This window comes from Ochotona curzoniae, unplaced genomic scaffold (genome assembly GCF_017591425.1).
Source record: "Ochotona curzoniae isolate NIBS_2020 unplaced genomic scaffold, NIBS_Ocur_1.0 contig_64, whole genome shotgun sequence".
In the NCBI taxonomy this organism is placed as follows: domain Eukaryota; kingdom Metazoa; phylum Chordata; class Mammalia; order Lagomorpha; family Ochotonidae; genus Ochotona; species Ochotona curzoniae.
The window spans coordinates 18,596,114-18,619,421 of NW_024466502.1; the positions used below are offsets into that span (position 1 = coordinate 18,596,114).

Below are 23,308 nucleotides of genomic sequence, written 5' to 3' on the forward strand. Positions count from 1 at the left end.
AATAATAATAATAATAATCTTAAAAAAAGTACTAAGGAAACATATGTAGATAAGCAGGTATGGTGTTCAGATTCCATGGGTATCTGTGATTGGCTAATGGACTTACTTTTTCTAGTTTTAGAGTGTAGAGATTGTCCCAATTGTATGGGGCAAACTTCTAGTATAATAGGTTAGACGCACAGTGGCCCTCACCCGCAAAGGTATGAAAGACAGATAAGGGGAGTGGTTGGATGTGATCTTGATTGGTTTCTGTTGAGTAGTAATTGACCAGCTTCTAGGCAGACACTCAACACGGAAGACAATTTTCGTGTTTTATACCATGATAGAAGTGGTACAGTTGCTACCGTCAATCTAAAATATTCTAAATAGTTATAAAGGAAAAAATTGTAGATTCCTAATATATAGACTTAATCATGTTTGAGGAAAACGGAAGTGCTAATTACACTGCTTTCATTATTACACACTATATACATATATCAAATGATTGTACTATACCTTAAAATTATATTCAAATAATATTTCAATAAAATGCATGTAAAAAGCCAGAGTGACACAGAGAGAGAAAGACAGAACTTTTTCCAACCTAACATTCACTATCCAAATATAAATGACAAATAGGACTGTGCTAAGGCAAGACAAGCCGCCAAAAACTCCATACATGTCTTCCGAATGAATGATTAAAATCCAATAACTTGGATGATCATTGGATTATTACCTCCCTTGGATTATTGGGGAACCTGATAAAAACTGAAGTAGCAAGGACTAGAACCATGTGCTACAATGGAGGTGCACATATTTCCAATGCCGATTTAACTCAGTGACTCCCAAATGCTTGCCCTGTGGCATCTTTTGATAAATGAATGCCTATCATTTTAAAGTAGCAACATTTAATCCTCAGTGCTTTAACACACTTGTAAGTGTGTGTGTCTGTGTGTCTGTCCATATATAATTTCAAGACGAGAAAGTACTTGATTGGAAGCTTTCTAAAGCAAATTCCCAAAGATAACTGGGGAATGAAATATCTTACCTGAAAATTAAGCCTCTTATTTTTACTTTGTCTTTTTCTCCTTGAAAAACCCAACACATGATTACATTCCTACAAGAGCTCAAAATGCTTCTGCTCCCTGAGGCACTAAGAAGGGCTGGTAGAAATTTCAATACTTTGAAAGGTCTTTTAATGGCTGTGTTTCTGTCATCCAGTGTTTACAGAGCTTATTTCTAGACAAAGCTGAACTTTACTACCGATAGCTTCATAGACTCTCAGAAAGGAAAAATACAGAGAACAGAACCTAAGCCTCAGAACCACAAACGCCAAATTATCACAAGTAATAGAAGTGGGGACAATTGCATCTTTTTGCTCTGAAGTATTCATAGAAGTAGAAAATTAAATAAAGCATTATTTCCTAAAAGGAACATAATTAGACATGAAGCTTCTTTGTAACTTATTTTATACAATCAAAGTAAAAATAAAAAGGAAACGGGTTGATGTCAATTGTTACAATGGAAAAACAGGGTCTGTCACACAATTTAATTTTGGACCTAATCCATTCATTAATATCATAATTCAGGTCCCCTTCAGAAAATGCAGTTAAGGGTCACTTTGTGTTTGTCATTTGCTAGAGTAATCGGGTATTAAGCAAAGATGAAGAAATAGTGATTTGAGAAACATTAAATATCAGATTTGTTATACAAAGACTTTTCCTGGTTATCTCTTGACAGCAGTATAACAATAAAAAAAAAAAGAGTGAAAAATAGAACTGTGATTTTAATTTTGCTCAAATTTTAATTTTGTCTAAATTTTGTGCTAATACATTCACCAATTGTTTTCTCAGTTCCCTAAAATGAAATGGAACGCCATGTCTAACACAACGGAGCTGATAAGAGTGACTCACCAGCTCTTAAGTAAATCCATATTTTCAGAAGGCAGTCTGCTCTACAGTACGCTGGCCTGCTATCTTGTCAATAATGTGAAAAGATGGGAACAATGTCATCTTTAAGTGAAATAAATTGTGATTTTTATTTATGTTTGATCAAATATTTTCAATATAGGTTCATGCTTATAGTGGAGTCTAGCCCCTGGTGAAATTCTAGATATTTTCAATTTTTTTTTTACATGAACTTAATGAGCTTTGATAATTTTCAAAAATCCCTCCCTGATTTACAGATTCTTTGATGATTTCTGGTCACCTTTCTCATCTCCATTAATATGAAAGCAACTAATGGACTTGGGCAAGGCTACTGTACTTCGTGCAACGGAATACCACTCCTAGCTTTATATAATCACTTCCAACAATTGTTATAACCCTGCTGTGTGTCCATTAAAACTTCTTGTGTAAGTACTAATAGGTGTGATTAGATTTACTCAATGCCTAGACAAACCAGGATCCTCACCCATCATAATATCTCTTACAAAATCAGTAAAAATGTATTGACGACGGTCTTGTGTTTCTGTTTTTTCCTGACATCTTCATTCATGTATCATAACCCTTTAGGATTAAAAGCAGAACAATAGCCACCCAAATATTTTTTTTTTCTATTTTTTAAATATATATTCCTAAGGAAAAGTTAGATTAAGAGACAATTTTCTCTTCACTGGCTTGCTTTCCAAGTGGTCAGAAGACCAGAAGACCAAGTGGTCAGAAGACCAGGTGGGCCAGGCCAGAGCTAGGAGCCAAGTGTGTAATCCATATCTCCCATTTAGATGCAGGAGCCCAACGACCTAGGCTATCCTCAGCTACTTTCCCAAGCACATTAGCAGGGAGCAGGATGGAAAAGGGATCAGCTGGTTCTTGAAGGAAGCACCCATGTGGGATGCTGGTACTGCAGGTGAAGGCTTAAGCCACTGAACTCCAATGCATCCCCAAAACATTCATATTTGAAATCATACTGGCTATGAATTATGCTGCTCTGTGACAAGATTGCATGTGAATTTCCATCCATGTCACTTTACCACCCTCTTGTGGTGTCTGATGTATTGTAATTCTTTGATGGATGTTGAATTATGATGATGACAAAATCCTAAAGATGTTTCATTCTTTGAATCACTAAACTATAAAATGCAATCATTTATAACAATGTTACTTTAGCTTTTTTTTTTTAAACAATGCTTTTTTTATTTCCTTTGGTCATTTTGAAGAAGAAGAACAATCAGCAAGGCTGGCATTCTCTCTTCTATCTGTGTGCTTAATAAAGGCAAAAGTAATGAAGACTAATGTACCATACTGATGTTTGCAGAATATCATTAATGTATTTCCAAGACTATCATAACTCACTCACCTCTGTTGAGTTTATGAGCCATGGGTTTTACTCCAGCGCATAAAATCAGCTTCCCTAACGCAATGCACAGACTAATAATATCGATGATGCGACTTCTTCACAGTTTGAAACAAGGTGACTCATTTATATCCCCTCCCCAATGAAATAGGACAAGGGAGTCATTTAAATTAGGACTGGAATCCAAAAGTTATACAAAGTCAGTAAGTAAAAGAAACTTGACTTTCATACTAAAACGCTCTATTTTACAAAGTACAAAATTCAAAGTGCTGAACAAAGCAAATCAGTAGGTCTACATGGCAGTATAATTTGCCACCTTAGTTTCTATAAACTCCATTTTATGTAAATCATTACTATTCATTTCCAAAGTATGGTGTTTTTCGAATATTTGGTAACTATTTAATTTGAAAGGAAAGACAAGAGAGTTAAGAGGAGAGAGGAAGATCATTCCTTTGCTGGCTTCTTCCTTTAACGACTGTGAAAGCCAGGACTGTTAAAGGCTGAGGGAAGGAGGGAAGGAGCTGAGTAACTCTGATGCCAGGATCAAGTACCTCTTCCAGGTCCCACGCTGGTGCAGTGATACCAAGACCATCTTCTACTGCTTTTTCAGGCCATGAACATAAAGCTGGGTGAGAACTTGAGCAGCTGGGACATTAACCAGCACTCATTTGGCATATTGGCACTTACAGGTGGAGGAATAGCCAGGAGAGGCATGAGCTGGCTCCATCGCATTCTTAATTTTATGAAATATTGAAAACTTAGCAAATAGAAACATCGGTGTTAGAAGTACAAAAAGAGAATTACTATATTATTAAAATTTAATCACATTAGCATTCTGACACATATCCTCAATTTTTTCATTTGCTTTAATGCAAAATCCCAACCTATGAATGGAATACTATCAACTTAATTGTTTAGATTTCTGCGGGGAATTCCAGCCAAATAATATGCTTTGAAAAACAGGCAATCTGCCTGTCTCATCACAGGCACTCTCTAATTCCATACTTTCTTTCAGTCATTCTTTAAGGATTATATTGTGAATGAAAAATCAAAAACAGCTATAACATCAGAACCAGCATGCAAATTACTTTTCCAAACTGTCATTGTGCTGCTAGTATTGAATATTAATTTTATTTTATGCAAAAATAATAATTCTTCTCCCAGTACAAGATAAAATAGTCTTATAATTTATGTTCATAATCTAAACAAACACTGCCTGTATCAGCAATGTCGGGGCACAATTAAATAAGAGACTGATGGAATTATGACTCCTTATGAAGGACAAAACCATTGTAGCAATGTGGAGAAAACCTGCTGGGAGGGTAGAAGTTTGGGGGAATCCCAAATAGAATAAAATCAATAAACAAAAATAAAAAGAAAAGAAAAAAGAAATACAAGGAGAAAATAATCAATAAACAGAAACAGGAAAATTATCATGGGAGGGACAATATCCCTTTTATGGTAGCAGATTTTGCCACTTAAATGATTTTCAGGAGTCAATATGCACAGTTGCCTAGCGACACTATGTTAGAGTCACTGTAGTGCCTAGATATTCACAACACACGACACAGGTGCAGGGCGAAAGTAAGTGTGTACATGTCAGTGCTTGCTTCTAAAGCTGTTCCGTCAAGACTCTGGGTGGCCATAGTGGCAGTGATGGATTGCTGACTACGTGCAACATCTGCATCTTGTTCCAGAGTACCTGGTTTCATACCAGACACTGCATGCTTGGCACTGAGCCTCCTGCTGTGCACACGAGAGACAGATGTTTCGAGTACCACATTTCCTGCTGCAGGTGTGGGAGACCTGGATGAAGGCTCTGGATGTTGATTCTGGCTTCAGCCTATGCCCTAGTTATGAGAATTCAGGAGGTGAAACAATGGATTCAAATTCTGTATTTCCCACTTTCTTGTGTTTTGTCTTATAATAGAATAAATAAATATTTAAAAAGTCTTTTATTCCAGCACCAAAAATTTAAAAACTGTCATTCGTTGAGATAATTTTTTTTTTTTCCAAAGAGAAGACAAACACGACTCACAAAGAATTTGACTATCTTTGCAATTCTATTGCGCAGGCTTCCTGATAGCTCCCTGAAGCTGCCCTTCTCCGTTCAATTGATAAGGATATTACTGAAAGTGACACTGAAATAAATCCATATGATCAGTTAAGTGTTATTTTTCTTTATAAGGAAATATATGGTAAATAAAATTGGTATGGTAGAAGAGAAAGTCAAGCAACTGTTGTTTCTGAAAAAACAGAAGATCAGAAGAACAAATGAGACCTAAAATTGAACATGACAAAATATTGGCATGAACAAAAAAATTATATTAATTAAATGTATGAAAATGATCCTACCTTTAATGGAAATCCCAGTCAGAACTGTGTATAACAAGAAATGGAAGTTAGATGCTATTAATTCTGAATTATGTCATGGGGGCCCATGGAATTATTTATATTTTCATTTAGTAAGCCTAGATTTCTTCTCTTATCCACAGGCTCTTCATGATTATAATTGATATTTGACCTATAGGCTCCATTTGTTTACATAATTGTATTCAAATAAAATAAGAAATGTCTACACAATCTTTCACATTTTTTTAACATTTATTTATTTTTATTACAAAGTCAGATATACAGAGAGGAGGAGAGACAGGAAGATCTTCTGTCTGATGATTCATGCTCCAAGTGAGCGCAATGGCCCGTGCTGCGCCAATCCGAAGCCAGGAGCCAGGAACTTCATTCCAGGTCTCCCACATGGGTGCAGGGTCCCAAAGCTTTGGGCTGTCCTCGACTGCTTTCCCAGGCCACAAGCAGGGAGCTGGATGGGAAGTGGAGCTGCCGAGATTAGAACCGGCGCCCATATGGGATCCTGGCACGTTCAAGGTGAGGACTTTAGCCACTAGAACACGCCGCCGGGCACTGCAATCTTTTACATTAATTCTGGAAAAAAAATTTCCATAAACCTATCTGACCTTACATCCCAAATACACCTTTGGTGAGAACTGGGTCCCTTTGCTGGATAAAGAAAAAAAGTTATGTCATAGTTTGCTAAGCTGAAACAAGTTATCACTTAAGATTTGGAAGAGGCCTGTTTTCCAGAACATGTTAAAACCTTGTACTAAATATTGATCCTGTTGGCAAGAAAGGGAAATGGCATTTGACTGTACAACTAATCCTATTTATCAGCTTATGCATGAATGATTTGGGAGTAAGATATGCGTCTAAAATGGGCTATTCCTGGCTTTATTTTACTATAACCTGTCAAAGCTCCCACTGGGAGGCAATGCATTATGTTTCAGGCATCACCACACATACTGGCATGTCTATGTAATGCTACCTAGAGTTTCACTCTCTATAGCACATGTGGGAATAAATGATGACTTCAGCAGGTACACTGCATGGTGAGGATCTTCAAGTGGTTGCTGCATTGATTGTCATGGGCTCCCAAGCAATTCATATTATATATTAAGAACCAAGCCTCACAATGCAGGAACAATTGAATTCTGTTAACTACATTAAATGCAACATGCCACAAATTGATTCAAAAGCTTAATGTATTTCCTAATTTAATTTTCATAATAGCTTCTTTAAGTAATTACCTTGACTTTTCCAATTAAAGAAAGAGATTTAAAGCTTGCTAAATCAAATAGTTTTTCCAATATCACAGTTATTATTAGAGATAAGGCTAGAGCTGATAGCTTTCAAAGATGCAAATCACTCCTGTTAAATACAATCCTGCAGACATCAGAAGTGCAAGTAGGAGTGGAAATACAAGCTATTTAGTGAGTAGTATGAATATGAGAATATAAATATTCCAGCCAAAGAAAAGGGAAATCAAACATAACATGAGTATAAGCCTGAAAATTCCAATACTCCTGAAAGGAATATCACCCCTGAACATGAACATAATGATTGCTCTTCTTTTTTTTTAATAAAATGTGAATCCATGAAGGAGAATACGGTCCTCCAAACTGATACAATAACTTTCAGTGTGATGTTTATGAACTTCCTGTTTTTATATTATTCACGAATGCAACAGAAGAAGGAGGAGTAAGACTAGGAGATCTATTTTTTTTATTAAAAAGCAATAAACAACATATAGCTGACAGTAAGAAATATCCACCTAAATAGATTATCATAAAGTTAGGGTTTTGATACATTCAAAATATGCTTGTAGTACACTACCAAGAGACTAAGACTTAAGAACGATGTCTTCCTCTTGGCTTGCATGGACAGATATTTGCTTTTAACTACCTTCCCTTTTATTCACATGCAAATTGTTTCCAAAACCTAATTTCTGGATGACAGTTCCACTGGTAAGTTATAATTCACTAATTTAAATAGCTCTTTAAAACAGAATATGGTTCCTTGACATAAAGGCAAACTATCATATAATTGCTTGCAAAGCATCACAAACAACACACACATAACTCAAAGAATGATATACAAGAAAATACAAAAACAGTTGTGAGTGGCTAGGATTGTGGTAGAGCAGATTAGCTGCTGTTTATGACAACAGTATATTTGAAGGTTATAAGTTCTAATTTAACCCCATAGTAAGATGCTGGTTTAGGCCCAGATATTCAGTTTCCAATACATCTTCCTGCTACTGTTCGGGAGAAAGCACCAAATGATAACATGAACACTTGAGATCCCTGTTAACACATGGAGTATGTGAAATGACTTCTTGACTTGGCTCATCACCAGCTGCTGTAGGTAACTGGGAAGTGAACCAGATGGTAAGAACTTGTGCTGTCTTTTCCTTTCTGACTTTTAAGAAGATACTGCTGAGAAAATTTTAAATTAAAACTCAATAATTAAATGTCTCCTGGATGTTAAAATAAAATTGTCTAGCATGACAAGCTTTTCTCCCATTTGTTTGGCTCTTTCCTCAGTTTGTTGATAATTTTGTTTGCTGTACAAACATTTATTCCTTTGATGTAGTTCCATGGGCTTAATTTGGTTTTCACTGCATGTGCTTTTGGTGACTTTCCCAAGAAGTCTTTATCAATGGCTGCATCTTATGGAGTGATTTCTATGTTGATCTCTACTCGTATGATGGATTATTTCAACTATTGTAGAAAGACTGTACCACTGTAATAATAGGGAATAAAAATGAGGGAGGGAGGGGTTCCAGTGGTGGAATGCCTGTGACTATGGAACAATATGAAAAATGTGAATCACCGGATGGAAGTTCTTCCCCTCTGTCTCTCCTCTCTGTATATCCGCCTTTCCAATTAAAAAAAAAAATCTAGATCAGCTAAAAACCGACACTATAGACACTCCACAAGGAAAAATGTGATATAGAATGTTCAAAGCTTCCAGGTTTGGAGTAAGCCACTTGTGTTTTACTTCCTGTAGCTCTTTCAGGTTATCATGGCGAATATAAGAAAAGTAATTGTGTGATTCCAAGAAAATAATCATTTTAAAATATACCACACTTTAAAATATACAGCACACTTTAAAAATGTTCAGGAAGACCTCTACCTGCTGAAATTTTATTAAAGTCTAACGTAGCTGAAGTAATGAGGAGACCCAAATTCAGCAGTTTCTAGAAACCTGAAAATCAGGATTAATATAATTACAGAAATTTCCCAGTGTAAAGGCATAACATCAATAAAATCTAAAATATAAATATATAGCTAGAGAATACTTACTTTTCCAGAAAATTTTAACCACTACATTGAAGAACATTTTATTACTTTTGTTTTTCAGTAGGCAGTGTCTGTTAGTTAACAAAAATTATGTAACAGAAAAAGGCAAAGTAAAACCAAATTGGCAGAACAGGTAAAGGACATATTTAAATAGATAAAGAATTGTTAGCATGGCTGAAGCAGAGAGGGCACATTCCAGGAAATAGGAGAGGCCAAGCCTATGGCAGAAGGCACCTGGAGAATAATAGACAGGAAAGCAGTGGACACAGTGCTGGGTGTTGCATGACTAGATACCCAGTATCATTTAGTGAGCAGCAAACTCAACTCCACCAGCAGCCAGATGGGAAAGGGAGTCACTGGTTGTTCAGGAGGTGAACCTGAACAAAGAACTGCTCATCCAGATGATGTATTTGATATTGACCAGGAGCAGAGACAGAGCAATAAACCCTAAACAGGCTGTGCAGGAACAGGGTGTATTACACAACCCAAAGCCCCCGTCAGACCTGCATCAGGCACCATTTTTTTGTAGGGAAGCAAAGGCTAAGGGGCAGGACAGTCCATGCCTGCAGCAAACTCATTTCTAGCTCAGTACATTGCACCGGATTAACAAACTATAGGTTCCACCCAAAATAAATCCAACTATCCCTCAGAACTAACAGCCAGCAGATCCAGAACTCCGTGAATGGCACGTGAGGCACCTTTTGTATAGTGTGGCAAAGACTTTGAAACTGCAGGGGCAACAGTGAGCTGTGCATGTCTTGAGCTAGGAGCAAACTCACTTCCAGTTCAATGCATTGCACTGGTCCCACATTGAAAATAATACTGATTTTAGCATTCTACGTCTCAAAATAGATCTAGGTAGCACTCGGATCTAATGGCCAGCTGGTTCCTGCAAAATAAGCACCAACAGAACTGGGAAACAACATATAGGAAGGGCACAGAACTTTCAACATTTTGACCAAAAGCTATCTTCACTATGTTACATGATCATCAGATCCTTAAATGTGCAGCAGAAAAAAAAAATCAAGTCACATATGGAGAAAGGCCAGTTGGATTTACTGTTGAGCTCCGAGAAGAAACTACAGGCCAGAAGAGAATTGAGTGAAATACTCCAGATTCTAAAAGGAAAGAAAAAAACAGCCTAGACTAATGCATCCTGTCTTTGAAAATAAAATTTCTCCTGCTTTCCGAGGCATATTAGTAGGGAACTGAATCAGTGGTATAGAAGCCAGGATTCAAACCAGCACGCATATGTGATAATGGATGTGTAGGTAGGAACTTAAGTATTGGTCCCAATGCCTGTACCAAAAACTTCATCTCCGAAGGCACAATGTCCAGCCAGACTGACAGCAGAAAGGCTATTAGAACCTAAAGATAGTGTCAGCTAGAGGGAAAAAAATATATAAAGAGAAGACATTAGCTAACAAAGTACAATAGTAGAAGGACTGGCTTTTTGCACAGTGGCATATTCCATAATGGAAGTAGCATTTCAAGGCCATCTGCTCTGCCGCTGACTTAGCTCCCTACTAATGAGCCTGAGAAAGTAGCTGAAGGGTACCCTGAGGCTTGGTTTCTGGCCCCGTAAGTTGGAGATTCAGATGGAATTCCAGAATTTTGGCTTAAATTCAGCCCAACCCTAGTCATTCTGATCATTTGTGGACTGAATCAGTAGATGGTAGACACATCTGTGTCTTCTATCCCTTTCAGTTTGACTCTGATTTTCAAAAAATCTGTAAATATATCTTTAGTTAAAAGATAAAGATAGTGGAGATAACAACTGAGCTTCTTGAGTCATTATTAAATGAGGATATAATTCAATTATGGGAATTCTTAGAAAGAAAATTGAAGACATAGAAAACTTATCCAAGGAAATAATGATAAAATTTAGGAAAGTTACAGACATTTAAATATAGTCGATTTACATGACACCAAATAAACACTCAAAAATGATGCTCACAATGACACATTATAGCATACCTATCAACAATTTGAAAAAGAGACTTTAGAATTTTGCCAAATAAAGCTGCCATGTCAATTCTAAGGGAATGTTCATTAGAATAATAGTGTTGTTTTTTCCCCTCTGAAACCTTATAAGCCCGGAGTGAAAGAACTGATGTATCCAGAGGGAGACAATTATCCCAATAATACTTCAAAAAGTAAAGTGCAAAGTGAAAGGCATAAACAACAAAAGTGGAAAGGCAAAAAAGGCATTACATCAAACTAAGAAGCTTCTGCACAGCCAAAGAGAAGTTGGTGGAGTGAATTTTTTTCCATTGACTAAAATGGGGAAAATTCAAGTTATTCTGAGAAGAGATAACTATTTAGAATACCTAAGAAACTCAGAATATTTATCCAGAAACTAAACAGTGTGTTTAAGAAATGGAGAAATGGATAGGACAGGAAATCTCACACAGTTGTTACAGTGTCACTTGTGACGCTCACAGCTCGTGCGTGAGTGAATTCAAGTCATTGCTCCTTCTTCAGCTGCTTGCTGATACATACCCCAGAAGGCAACAAGTCAAGTGCCTCCACTTGTGCTGCTCACCTTGAGTACCAAGTTCTTGGCTTCAGCGTAATCCAGAATGGCTCTCTGTTGCAGATGTTTCTGGAGTGGACCAGTGACTTGAAGATCCTGTGTGTATGTGTGTGTGTGTATCTCTGTGTATATTTCCCTCTCATTCTGTCTTTTAGATAAATAAAAATTAGAAAAACAAACTTACAAAAAGATACACAAAATATAAGAACAGTCATTTTTCCAAAGAATAAACACACATTAACTAAATTAGGGAATCATGCAAAACATCACTATCAAGGAAATGCAAAATAAAAACAAAAACATAATATCAGATGCTGATATGCACATGGATTAAAGGAAAAACTTGTGCTCTGCTGGTAGAATCATAAATTGTACAGCTATTGTCAATCAGAGAAGCTTCCTTAGCTACTCTAAAGAAGCTCTACCATACCGCTGAGCTTCTATTTGGGGATGTATGTTCAAAAATAATGATATCAGCTTATGAAAGAGGTACCTACACCCCCAAGTTTATAAAAACACAATAGTCATGATATAAAAACAGGGTAAGACCTTGTTTTGGAGGGGGTTAAATTGCTCCTTGGGACAGTGCAATCATTTCAGAGTGCCAATGTGTATTCTAGGAACTGCTTCCAAATTAACTTCCTGCTAATGCATTTGAGAAATGGCATTTTATAACAAAGATTCTTGAGTTTGTGTCACCCACATGGAGAATTCAGATGGAGTTTCTGATTCCTGGCTTCAGCTTGATCCAGCAAACTCAGTTGTAGGCATTTGTGGGGTGGATCAGTGTTAGGAGGTCACTGTCAGCCTGCTTTTTATGATAATTTTATATAACCAAATTACACTATTGATGTAGGAATCAAATCCTTATTATATATATATACATATATATATATATAGAATGGAATACTGTTCAGCCTTTAAAAAGATGGCACTCTTCCATTTATTGCAAGATCTCACGGGAGATCTTCATATTAAATTGACTAGACATAGTCAAACAAATGCAAAATATTTATCTTATATGGGGGAATTTAGAAAAAAATATAACAAATTTTAGAAATGAACTTAATAATGATTCCTGAAGATTTGGAAGGCAAGACAGTGGCATGATAGTAAATTGGATAATGAATAAAAAATTGTTAGATTGAATTAGTTCTTTTGTTCTGCAATAGAGTGGGAAGATTGTAGTTCACAAAAATTCATGTTTCTACTATAAAAAGCATTGGAACAAAGAGGCTGATAGCTTCACACACACTTATGCAATAAGGGTATATAGTAGTTGCAGATTTGATTATTATATATATCTATTTGATAATTTATATAGAATATATATATTATATATATATATCTACTGTGTAGGTTGTTCTTTAATTCACATATATACATGAATATCAGATGTTAATCAAAAATTTGTTCTCATTTTTAAGTATTTGTTGACTTACCTTAACTTTATTTGAAAGGCACATAAGGGAGAGAGAAAATGAGGCAAAATGTAGGGAAGGAAACAGGAGAGCAGAATAGGTTATCTTTCATCCACTGGCTCACTAGAAATCTATGCAACATCCAGGAAAAGGCGAGCTTGGTGCAGGAGCCAGGGGCTCACTCAGGCTTCCCACAAGAGACAACAATCACCACCTGCTGCCTTCTACACCAGCTTCTGCCTTAGCAAGGAACTGGGGTTGGAAACCGTCGTGTAAATCCGAGAGACTCAACAGTGAAATGCTGAAAAACAAAAAGGATAATATTTTTTTAAAAATAGAAATACAGTGATTAAGGAACTAGAAAAGAATAATTCTGAAATTCCTCACATTTATAGAATAATGTGTGTTTACAAAATAAGAACATGCAAAACAATCCCTAGAATGGCAGTTCAGTTTTTACAAAATTGGAGTAGAACAAATGGAGGGAACTGTTTGATCACGTAGGCAGGTAGAAGTCAAGAGATAATGATCGGGGAAAGAGAGTCCATAGCTCTCAGCAACTTCAGCATCCTGACAGGACTATTAAACCTTGGACCCTTTCCATGTCATAAATAAGTATAAATTAGAAACAATGTGACCTTTCCTATGCTTTACCATTGCAGGCCTGTATTTCCATTTTTCATAACAGCTTGTTGTCATATTCCAGGAAAACAAAACACAATGAATTATTATAGTGAAATCATTTAATGGGGTTTGAGCTTACAAAAATAATGCCTGAAAAAAACCTTTAGTTTTAGGGAATGCATGCTTTTGTATTTTTATAAAATTTCTCATTTCTCAAACAGGTATCTGTGAAAACATTTTTTTCCCCTTGCGTTCTCAATCATAATTGAGAAACAAATCATAATGTTAATTCTTAGTTAGGGAAAGAAGATATTATTTAGGATGCATAACAACTGCCTGCGATCCTAAATGGGTTTTGCAGATGGTCAGGAATTAAAGAAAAATGACTCCCATGTTCATGGAAATACAAGAATTACAGCTGTGTGAAGCCATAATAGATTGTTATTCTGCAATGGTTGTCTGTGCTTCCTCCCTTTGCAAAATTTAAATGATAAAAACAAACATCTGCTCAAATAACTCACAGTGCTTCATTACTTTGATTGACTATAGGGGAAAATTTATATTCATGTGCAATAGACTGTTCATTCAGGAGCATATTGTTAATTTACAGCTCCATTCCACTGTGGTCAAAGGATACATGCTATGGTTTCTTTTCCTTCCTGCCTGCCTTCCTTCCTTCCTTCCTTCCTTTCTTCCTTCCTTCCTTCCACTAAGACTTGCCATATGACCTGGCATAATGTGCGTCCTAGAGAAGCCTCCACACACTACAGCAAATAAAATGTATTCTGCAGCAATAGGATGAAATGTTATATGGATACAATGCCATGATACACTAAGTAGCAGATGTTGGACTTGAGAGTGTTGTTGAAGGGCTATTGTAAAAGTATGGGTGGAAGAGTGAGGGAGGACAGGGTGGTAGAAGGGAGAATCCCTGTGCCTATGCAATTACACCATGAAGAATAACATTTCAAAAACCAAAATTTCCTACAAAGAAGAGCAAAACTTATGTAGATGATAATTAGCTCAATTAATTTTCTCAATTGTGTAATTTAAGCCTGCTTTTCATTGATTTTTGTCTAGTTGACATGTTTGCTTGCTTCTTTGCTTCTTTTTTCCCTTTGGTCTTTTTTTTTTTTTTTTACTTTGTATATTCATTGTAGCTAATTGACATCTATTTTGAAAAAATAATGCAGCATTCTTGACTTCATACCTAAATTTGCTACATTTAGTAACTATAAGCAAAGCAAAAGAAATAGAAATAAAACATCTTGCTCCAGTATCAGTTGATTTTTGTTACAATAAAATCTGTCATTAGCAGATATTCCAGAAAAACAGAAAGCAGGCAATAGAAGAAGGGGCTTTGTCCTGTGTTTCATATTGTGCTGTTGTTAAGCCTCACCATGCAAGCATAGATCTGAGTTCCTCTCATTTAGCAGCACATTTTCATCATACTAACAGCAGCTTAGAGTATCTGCCAACAGAGATCTGATTGCAGATTGCACATGCTTGCTTCAGGCTGCTAGGTTCTGACAACACGCACCTTGGTTCTGCAAAACATTTGGGTAAAATGGTTTCCAAACATTAAATTCACTATCCTTGTAAATCAGGCAGAATTAAATTTCTTTCAGCTCCATGAGGAACTTTTATATACATTTTGCAGAATTTCCACTTCATATTATAATTGGCTCTAGTTTCCTGCCTCACTCAAATGAGTAACAATGTGACAATGATTCTTTTTTGTATTTTTATAACAAACAGCATGAGACAAAATGTAGGTGTTCAAAACATGTTGAAAAATATTATATTGAGTTGAACACATGTGAGGCTGTTATGATGCAAATAATATTTTTATTATCTTAATCATACTAGAAATAGAAATGCAAATAAAATTCAAAATAATTTACATTGCTTTTGATAACACACACACATATATACACATATATCAGAAATTCTAGTATGAACTGTAAATTGTACTGAGTATGGCTAAAATCTCTTTCACTGATTCTCAGAAAAAAAATAAGAGGCATTTATTATTGGTATCATTTTCATATCTGTCAATCTCACTGTGATATGACTGATGGACCAAAAATATTTAATGCATATACCAATTATATTTAATTGCTTTAAAGTTTAGTGTAACGGAAACATACCCGGTGCTCTAGTGCTAAGTTTTTGGAGTTCATAATCAACAACATAGGCACAGACAGTAAAACAACACTGATTTCATTTTTCTTAAATTTAATAGTTTGAGATTCAAAGAGAGAGCTCTCATCTATTATTTTCTGTCTTCTTTCAAATATATACTGCCAGTAATGCTGCATTTATTACATGATCAAAATTATTATTTTAAATTGTGTCACTTAAAATCTCATTTATTTGGCCTTGCACAGTAGCCTACTGGCCTTGCATACACATATGGGTGCTGTTTATAATCCCAGTGCCCCACTCCCCATCCAGCTCCCTGCCTGTGGCCTGGGAAAGCAGTTGAGGACGGCCCAAAGCCTTGGGACTCTGCACCTGTGTGGGAGACCCAGAAATGGCTCCGGGTTCCTGGCTTCGGAGTAGCAAAGCTCTAACCATTGCGGCAACTTGGGGAGTGAATTAGTGGATGGTTGAGCTTCCTCTATGTCTTTCCTCCTCTCTGTATATCTGACTTTCAAACAAAAACAGAAAATAAATCTTTTAAAAAATGATTTAAAAAAACACAGTTTTTGCACTAATGCAATGCAGCACAAAATCACATACATCACACTATGATTTTAATCATCTCGCACAGAAAAAATTAAATTGCTATCAGTACAGTATTTCTGTAGCAGTCAAATAGAGAGGATTTTATTCTTGCTAAGAGTTCACAGGATCTTGCCTGTCATTCTGTATTACTGTCTTCTCTGACTGTAGCTACTGATTCTTCAAAGTTCCCTGTGAGTCTTCTGCTCTCACGAAGGTTTCCAGTTTTGATACATAAAGTGTATAGAGATGTGACCCATAACTGCTGGACTCTGAGATGAAAAATCAGATGCTACTGCAACTATGTCTCGGTATTTTGGAACATTCTGCATTTGCACATTGTTAGGTATGCTTCAAATCAACCATCTGGTTTCCGAAGTATAGGCTTACAATTTGAAGAGAAAATTAAATATCCCTGCAACAGCTTTCTCAGAGCTTGGATCTTGATACACATAATGGATTCCAGAATAACTTCTACAATATTGTGCTACCTGAAGAAAATTACATGTCTTTGCTAACACGGTGGTTAAAAAAAAATACTGACATTTATCACAATCACATCAGAATATTTTGTACCTACTGGAATAGACATTGTTGCTCAATCATTTCTGTCATGCATAAATAGACTGTATTTTCTTGTTACTATATTTTTGGCCCCAGGTCTAGTTTTGATAGCAGGAAAGACATGACTTTCGAGGTAATGTAGCAAGCACTCTCTCTCTTTTTTTTTTTTTTTGCTGTGATTCAGCACACTTATTGAGAATAAATTGATGACATTTATCTTCATAATTAGTACTAAAGGAATTTACACAGACTATGTGTCAACCTCAGCCTGGAACTTTAACTGAAGGAATTAAACAAATAATGTTTACCATCCATTTTTGCATCAATGTAAAGAAAACTGTATTTGTAATATAATCTTTGAATATTTGTAAATTTGGTAAATCCAGGTGATATTATTATTATTATTATTATTATTATTATTACCAATCTAAGGAAGTTATTTTTCCACTAAATACGACTACTGCACTCAGGGTTGTCTAATTAGAGCTGCCATTCCATCCAAGATTTATGTAAGATTTTTCTTATCACCATTAAGATTTCTATGGAAAGAAAAAACAACAACAACAACAAAAGGTCTCCCAAGGATTCTTAGTGGGGAGAAATCAAAGCTCTCTGAAACAGTTAAAAATCACCCAACCTTGGAAAGAAAGTGTAACCAGCTACAACTGCCGACACCCTTCGCACCGAGCAGCGTCGGGTGGACCTCCCCTGTGTGGCTCCAGTTCAGGCAAGACAGAGATTCAGGGATGTGACCCAGGGAGCTTTTTCCGCAGACCCAGAGCACTTCCTCCACCCAAGACGCTGACAGTTTCAGTGTGGAGGAAGAACACGTGCTAACAACAGGTGCACTTGGTTGCTTTCTCACCTTCATACCAGAGTATCGGTAATCGAACTATTAGGGCTCCATGGTCAAAGACGCTCAGGGGGCGCTATTTGGCACAGATGCACGATCATCTTGGTACCGAGCAGTCCAGCTTCTCGTCAATGATGCTCTGCACCATGGTGTGGACCAGGGAACCATGGCAATGCCCGACGGCCCTGCACCAGTTCCCTTTGTAGCAGTGAGGGTTGAACCTGTGCAGAACCACGATCCAGTTGTGTCACTTCAGCTGTAAAGCTCAGTAGAAAGTCGCCAAGCTCACAAAAAACAAACAATTTGAAATAATCGTTCAAATTTATTTAAGTTGGAGCAGGGGACTGCTTCAATGGAGGGCCTGTCGGCTGCCACAGGGACCGGCCCACCCTGGCAGTCTGTCTTCCCGCCGGTGTGCAGGTTGCCCTGCTGGTGGAGACCACGCGAAGGCTTGCTTTTATAGGGGAATAAATACTACTGGTGATTGACCTAAGCATTTGTGCCATTCAGACAAAAGATCAGTGACGGGGATGCCAGCACAGTAGTGTTCAGGGGACCCTCTTGCATGGGAGCGTGCTGCTGCTGGGCTGCCACACAGGTGCTGTTGCCAGACAGGTGGACGTGTTTCTCACTGGAGGCCACCAGAGGCTGAAGCGGCGAGGTCATATCCATTTCAATCAGTTCGTGTTTCTTCTGATATTTAAACTGTGAGTTCAAGGTAGGTGGGCGGCAAGTCTTCCCAGAAGACTCTCACATCTGACAGCGCTGGAGAACAAGACGGAGCTGGTGAAAGTGCACAGCAGGACAGACTTAACCCGGTGGTCCACGGCAGTAACGCGATCCAACTTGAAAAGCAGGTCCACCAACTGAGTCCTGCCACCTGGCATCCAGGACCCTGCTTCTGCTGGACCCAGGGGTTTAAGAGCAGAACTGTGTTGTAGAGGTGATTTCTGTTGGCTTTACGAAAGCCCTCCTTGGTAGCGTAAGCCTTCTAGAGCTTGTTCTCGTAGTGCAACGCACCGAGTCTGGCTGCAGCCTGGAGGCCCCGGCTCACCCAACAGACAGCACACTGAAAAGAGGAGGACCGAGGCCAGAATGCGCCCTCCCATCCACAGGCTGCAACAAGGACCACAACTCAACCACATGCTTGGACACGGCATCAGTGGCCATCCCAGATGGCCCTCTAGCAGGACATTCATTTCAACAGTTGATCAATGTATGTAATTATTCTGAAATGTCAGAGCAATCAATAATCACATTTAATCTATATAGGTAGTATACAAATTTCACTAAATTAAGAAGTCTATTGTATTTTGGTTTTTCATGTAGAATCACCTTTATACTATACGTGTATGTATCTATTTCCCTCGCTGAGAGTTTTATTATTATCATTATTATTATTATTATTATTAAATCCTTCTTAAGCTGGCTTTAGAAGAAACATCTGATGATCCAGCAACCATGTATATTTTCAAGTTCGTATTTAACATTTTTTAAAAATTTCATTCATTCTCAATGGAAGAGCATGTTTTAAATGTTCTAACTTAAGAATGATAGTTTTTTTTAAGATATATTTTTATTATTTTTTTATTGGAAAGGCGGATATACAGAGAGGAGAGACAGAGAGGAAGATCTTCCATCTGATGGTTCACTCCCCAAGTGAGTGCAACGGCCGATGCTATGCCAATCTGAAGCCAGGAGCCAAGAAATTCTTCCGGGTCTCCCACATGGGTGCAGGGTCCCAAAGCTTTGGGCTGTCCTCTGCTGCTTTCCTGGGCCACAGGCAGGGAGCTGGAAGGGAAGCGGGGCTGCCGGGATAGAACTGGCACCCATATGGGATCCCGGGCATGCAAGGCGAGGACCTCAACCACTTGCGCCACTGCGCTGGGCCCAAGAATGATAGTTTTTATTAGACTGCTTCATCCTTACTATTCTCTTCTTGAAATAGGTTCTTATCATTTTCATGTGTGAAGTTGGGTATTTTTTTTTTTTTTGGAAGGAACTTTGCAATGGAATTAAAATTACCACTCAGTGGTCAACAGGACAAGTCTAATTCTGGATTGGTCAGGTGGGTGTGCTTCCATGACAGGAGCCATTGAAAAGAAAACAAAACATTCAGGCTGGAACAAACAGTGGTTGGCAACAGAAGCTGAGAGAACTTAGCAGGAAAAAAGAGAAGATGGTACAGCAATGGACATCAACAACAATAAGAGAAAGAACAACACAACCTGATTTTACTGGCTTTGAAGTTGAATTAGCACAGCTATGAGGTGAGATAAATGTGAGAAGTCTTAGAGAACCCTTGGACAATGGATGGGCACATTGGATTACATTCTGCCAACCATTTGAGTGGGTGTGAAAGTCAGTTCTTCTTCAGAAATTTGGAAAAATGTAAACATCTGCTGAAATTGTGTCAAGATACACTCTAAGAAAATAAATTGGCCATGACTACAAAGTCAGGACCTGTGGAATGTGCAACAATCATTCCATGAAGCTTTAGGTGACCATTTCCGACAGCAGCAACCAACACTGCTGAAAGAATCACTCGATATTCTCTCATTTCACTGCTTAATTCTATGATGTGAGTTTCCAGGAACTGGAACTATATACTGCTTATGTTGATGACTAACATAAATAACAGGCGATATCCTAGAAGAAGAACAAGAATGCAGGACGCTATTTCATAACTGCTGTTACATCTGAGTCTTCAGTTGGCCAGTCTTTGTTCACACAAAAGAACATTTTGGGAAATCTGTGAGGTGTCTGGGATATGTCTGTGCCACTTGGTCTCTGGAACACAGTGCTTTTACTTACAAAGTTACTTTCTTATTCCACTTTTTTTTTTTTCCAAAATCATATCCTGTTGCTTTCATATTACCTTGAATTACAAAAATACGAACCCAGCATCGCTAATTTTTCTCAATTGCTTTTTAAAACCTGTCAGGCGAAGCTTTCCTAGTTATAATTGTGTTGTCTTATAATAATTATGACCTCATTATATTTTTGAGACTAAGCTCTTGAGTATTGTATGCTGGTATTTCACTAAATTTTAAGTGAATGAAATAGCATGTCATTAACTTTCAACGAACATTCACTGGACAAGTTCTGAAAGTCTTGAACCCGTGGCTTACTCCCACGGAACTTGGAAATCATCCCTCCCCTTCCTATTATTATACATCTTTCTATTTGCTCTGACTGAGAGAAAATGCCCTAAGTAGGGATGTAGAGCACTCTAAAATATAATGAAGTGGATTAGATTCCAGCAGGCTGGAAACCACTTTTCTAACGTTGCCATTTATTACTTGTATGTATAAAGGAACAGAGATTAATGTCTTGACCCTATTAGCGTCAGCTGCTATTTCCAGATATGCTAATATGCCAGATGTTTTCAGCTTTATGGCAGACGTAAATACTGTGGGGTAGTTATCGGTACTTTCGAAAGAAAGTGAGCATTGTTTGGACAGTGAAACATGCTAAGCATAAAATCTGTTTTTTGTCGTATCAGGTATAAATTGTGTTTGGTAATTCTACTTAACACTAATGGTCTGTGTGGTAGACAAATGCAAATACGATAAACACCAATGAGTTTAAAAAATATTGCTTTAAAAATTTGTTTTATCTAATTAAAGAGCAAAGGGAGAGAAAGAGGACAGTAAGAAAGAGAGCATGCTTCCCTAATCTGATTTGCTTCCAAAAGCCAACAATGCCAGCACTGAACCATGTCACAGCCAAGATTCTAGAATTCTATCTAAATCTCTCACAGGAGTGGCAGGAGACCAATCGTTTGAGTCATCACTTGCTTCTCAAGGTGTGTTAGCAGAAATCTGGGTTGGGCGTGGAATTATCGGGACTGGACTGGAAGCCCCAGCCCCTACGTATATGATCCTCTTAGTGGCTGTTTAACGTACCGCAGCACAAAGCCTACCATAAAGACATTGTCCTAAATTTTAAAGCAATTTTAATTTACATCCTAATTCAGTCAGTACATTTATTTACTTAGTACATAATTAATAAATTTTCTGCACTGATGCTGGGGATAGAAGTAAAGCTGCAGCATGCCTTCTTCAAGGCTGAAAATGGAATGCAGTAGCAGGCGTAAGGGCGCTCACATTTAAAACTCCTGACTGTCTTCGTTGAAAATGCATTAAAAGGCATTACATAATGTAATATTTCATATTTAAATCTCCATGAAGTTTTTGAAACAAGTTATAAGATTTTGGAAGACTCAGAAGAAGTGAACAGTTTACTCCACATTACAATTTTTAAACACAATAGTAATTCTGCCAGATAATTCTGGTCTCCAAATTCGTCAATTTCTTTACTACATTAATATTCCTCCTTGGAAAATAACACTTACTGAAATAACATGGGCACTTTACTGGAGCTTAAAAAAAAGCAATAAATGCCCATGTTTTCTTTTGTTCTATAATTTAATACACACATGATCATTTTAATTTTTTCCCCAGAAAGCAGTGTCTAATGGTCCTGTGAGGTGTGTATGTTTTGTTATCAATAATTGAGTGCTTCTTGATCCTGTTACAAAGGAGTTAAGCACATACATTTTTTTAAATTGTAAAAATTTAAATATTGCTGATTTTTAAAGATGGATTTGTTTTATCTGAAAGACAAACTTACAGAAAAAAGAGACAGAGAAAAAGATGCTCCATCTGCTGGTTCACTACCAAGTGGACATAAAGGCCAGAGCTGAAGCCTGTCTTAAGCCAACAGTCAGGAGCCTCCTCTCATTCTCCCAAGTGGGTGTAGGTTTGCAAGGACCTAGACCATCCAAAGCTGATTTCCCATGCACAAAGATGAGAGCTGGGTCAGTAATGGAGCAGTTGGGATAAGAAATGGCACTTGCAAAGGATGCTGCAGCCACAGAGTGGAAGATTAGGCCATTGATCCACGGTGTCAGCACCAGGATCACCATGTCAACCCTGGTTTATACACAACCCTAGCAATCACTGATGATTCCATGTTTTAACTTTTAATAATGTAGGAACATATCCATTACTTCAAAGTTACATTTGAGAGGGCACACTTTCTAATTTTCATCCCAAGAGCATACACTAAACCCCCAAATCCCCAGGGACAAGTGCTCATGCAGCATTTTTACCTTGGTCCATTTTTCATTGCTGATTAGAAATGTAAAACACTATCAGATTGCTTTCTTTGCTTTCTAGAACATTCTGTGCACCCATCCCCCTTTCTTCCCTTAATTTATTCATTATTCAAAATGGAAATTGACTAAAAATGTGTAGCATAGACAAATATTTTAGATACAAAAGAATGTCTCTAGGGCTTTCTGTAAAGAGAAAGCAGTGTTTCATAGACCTTGGATGCTGGTTAATAAGATACAGATGCCTAGGCTTGAACTGCATGTAATGTCAGTACAAGCAGCAGTGTCTTGAAGCGTGAACCTCAGACCTTTGCCTCTGTGATCTGATTGGGTAGATGACACATCACAATTCCTTCTCAGCCTGCAAATTGCTTTACTGAGTGAGACACAGCATACAGTAAAGCCAGATTTCTTAATGTTTTATTGATTCTTCATTTAGTAGATACTCAGAATTATTTTGTCTTTTTATAATGGGTCTCAAATATTCTCAGCGTTTTGGAAATGATAGCCCTTTTAAGTACTACTGGCTTTTTGCAG

At 37.4% G+C, this 23,308-nt stretch overlaps 1 pseudogene; it reads right to left on the bottom strand.

The window, feature by feature from the left end:
* Nucleotides 1–18,141: 18,141 nt before the first annotated feature.
* On the bottom strand, nucleotides 18,142–18,822 carry LOC121163772 (annotated as a pseudogene).
* Between the last annotated feature and the right edge of the window lie 4,486 nt (nucleotides 18,823–23,308).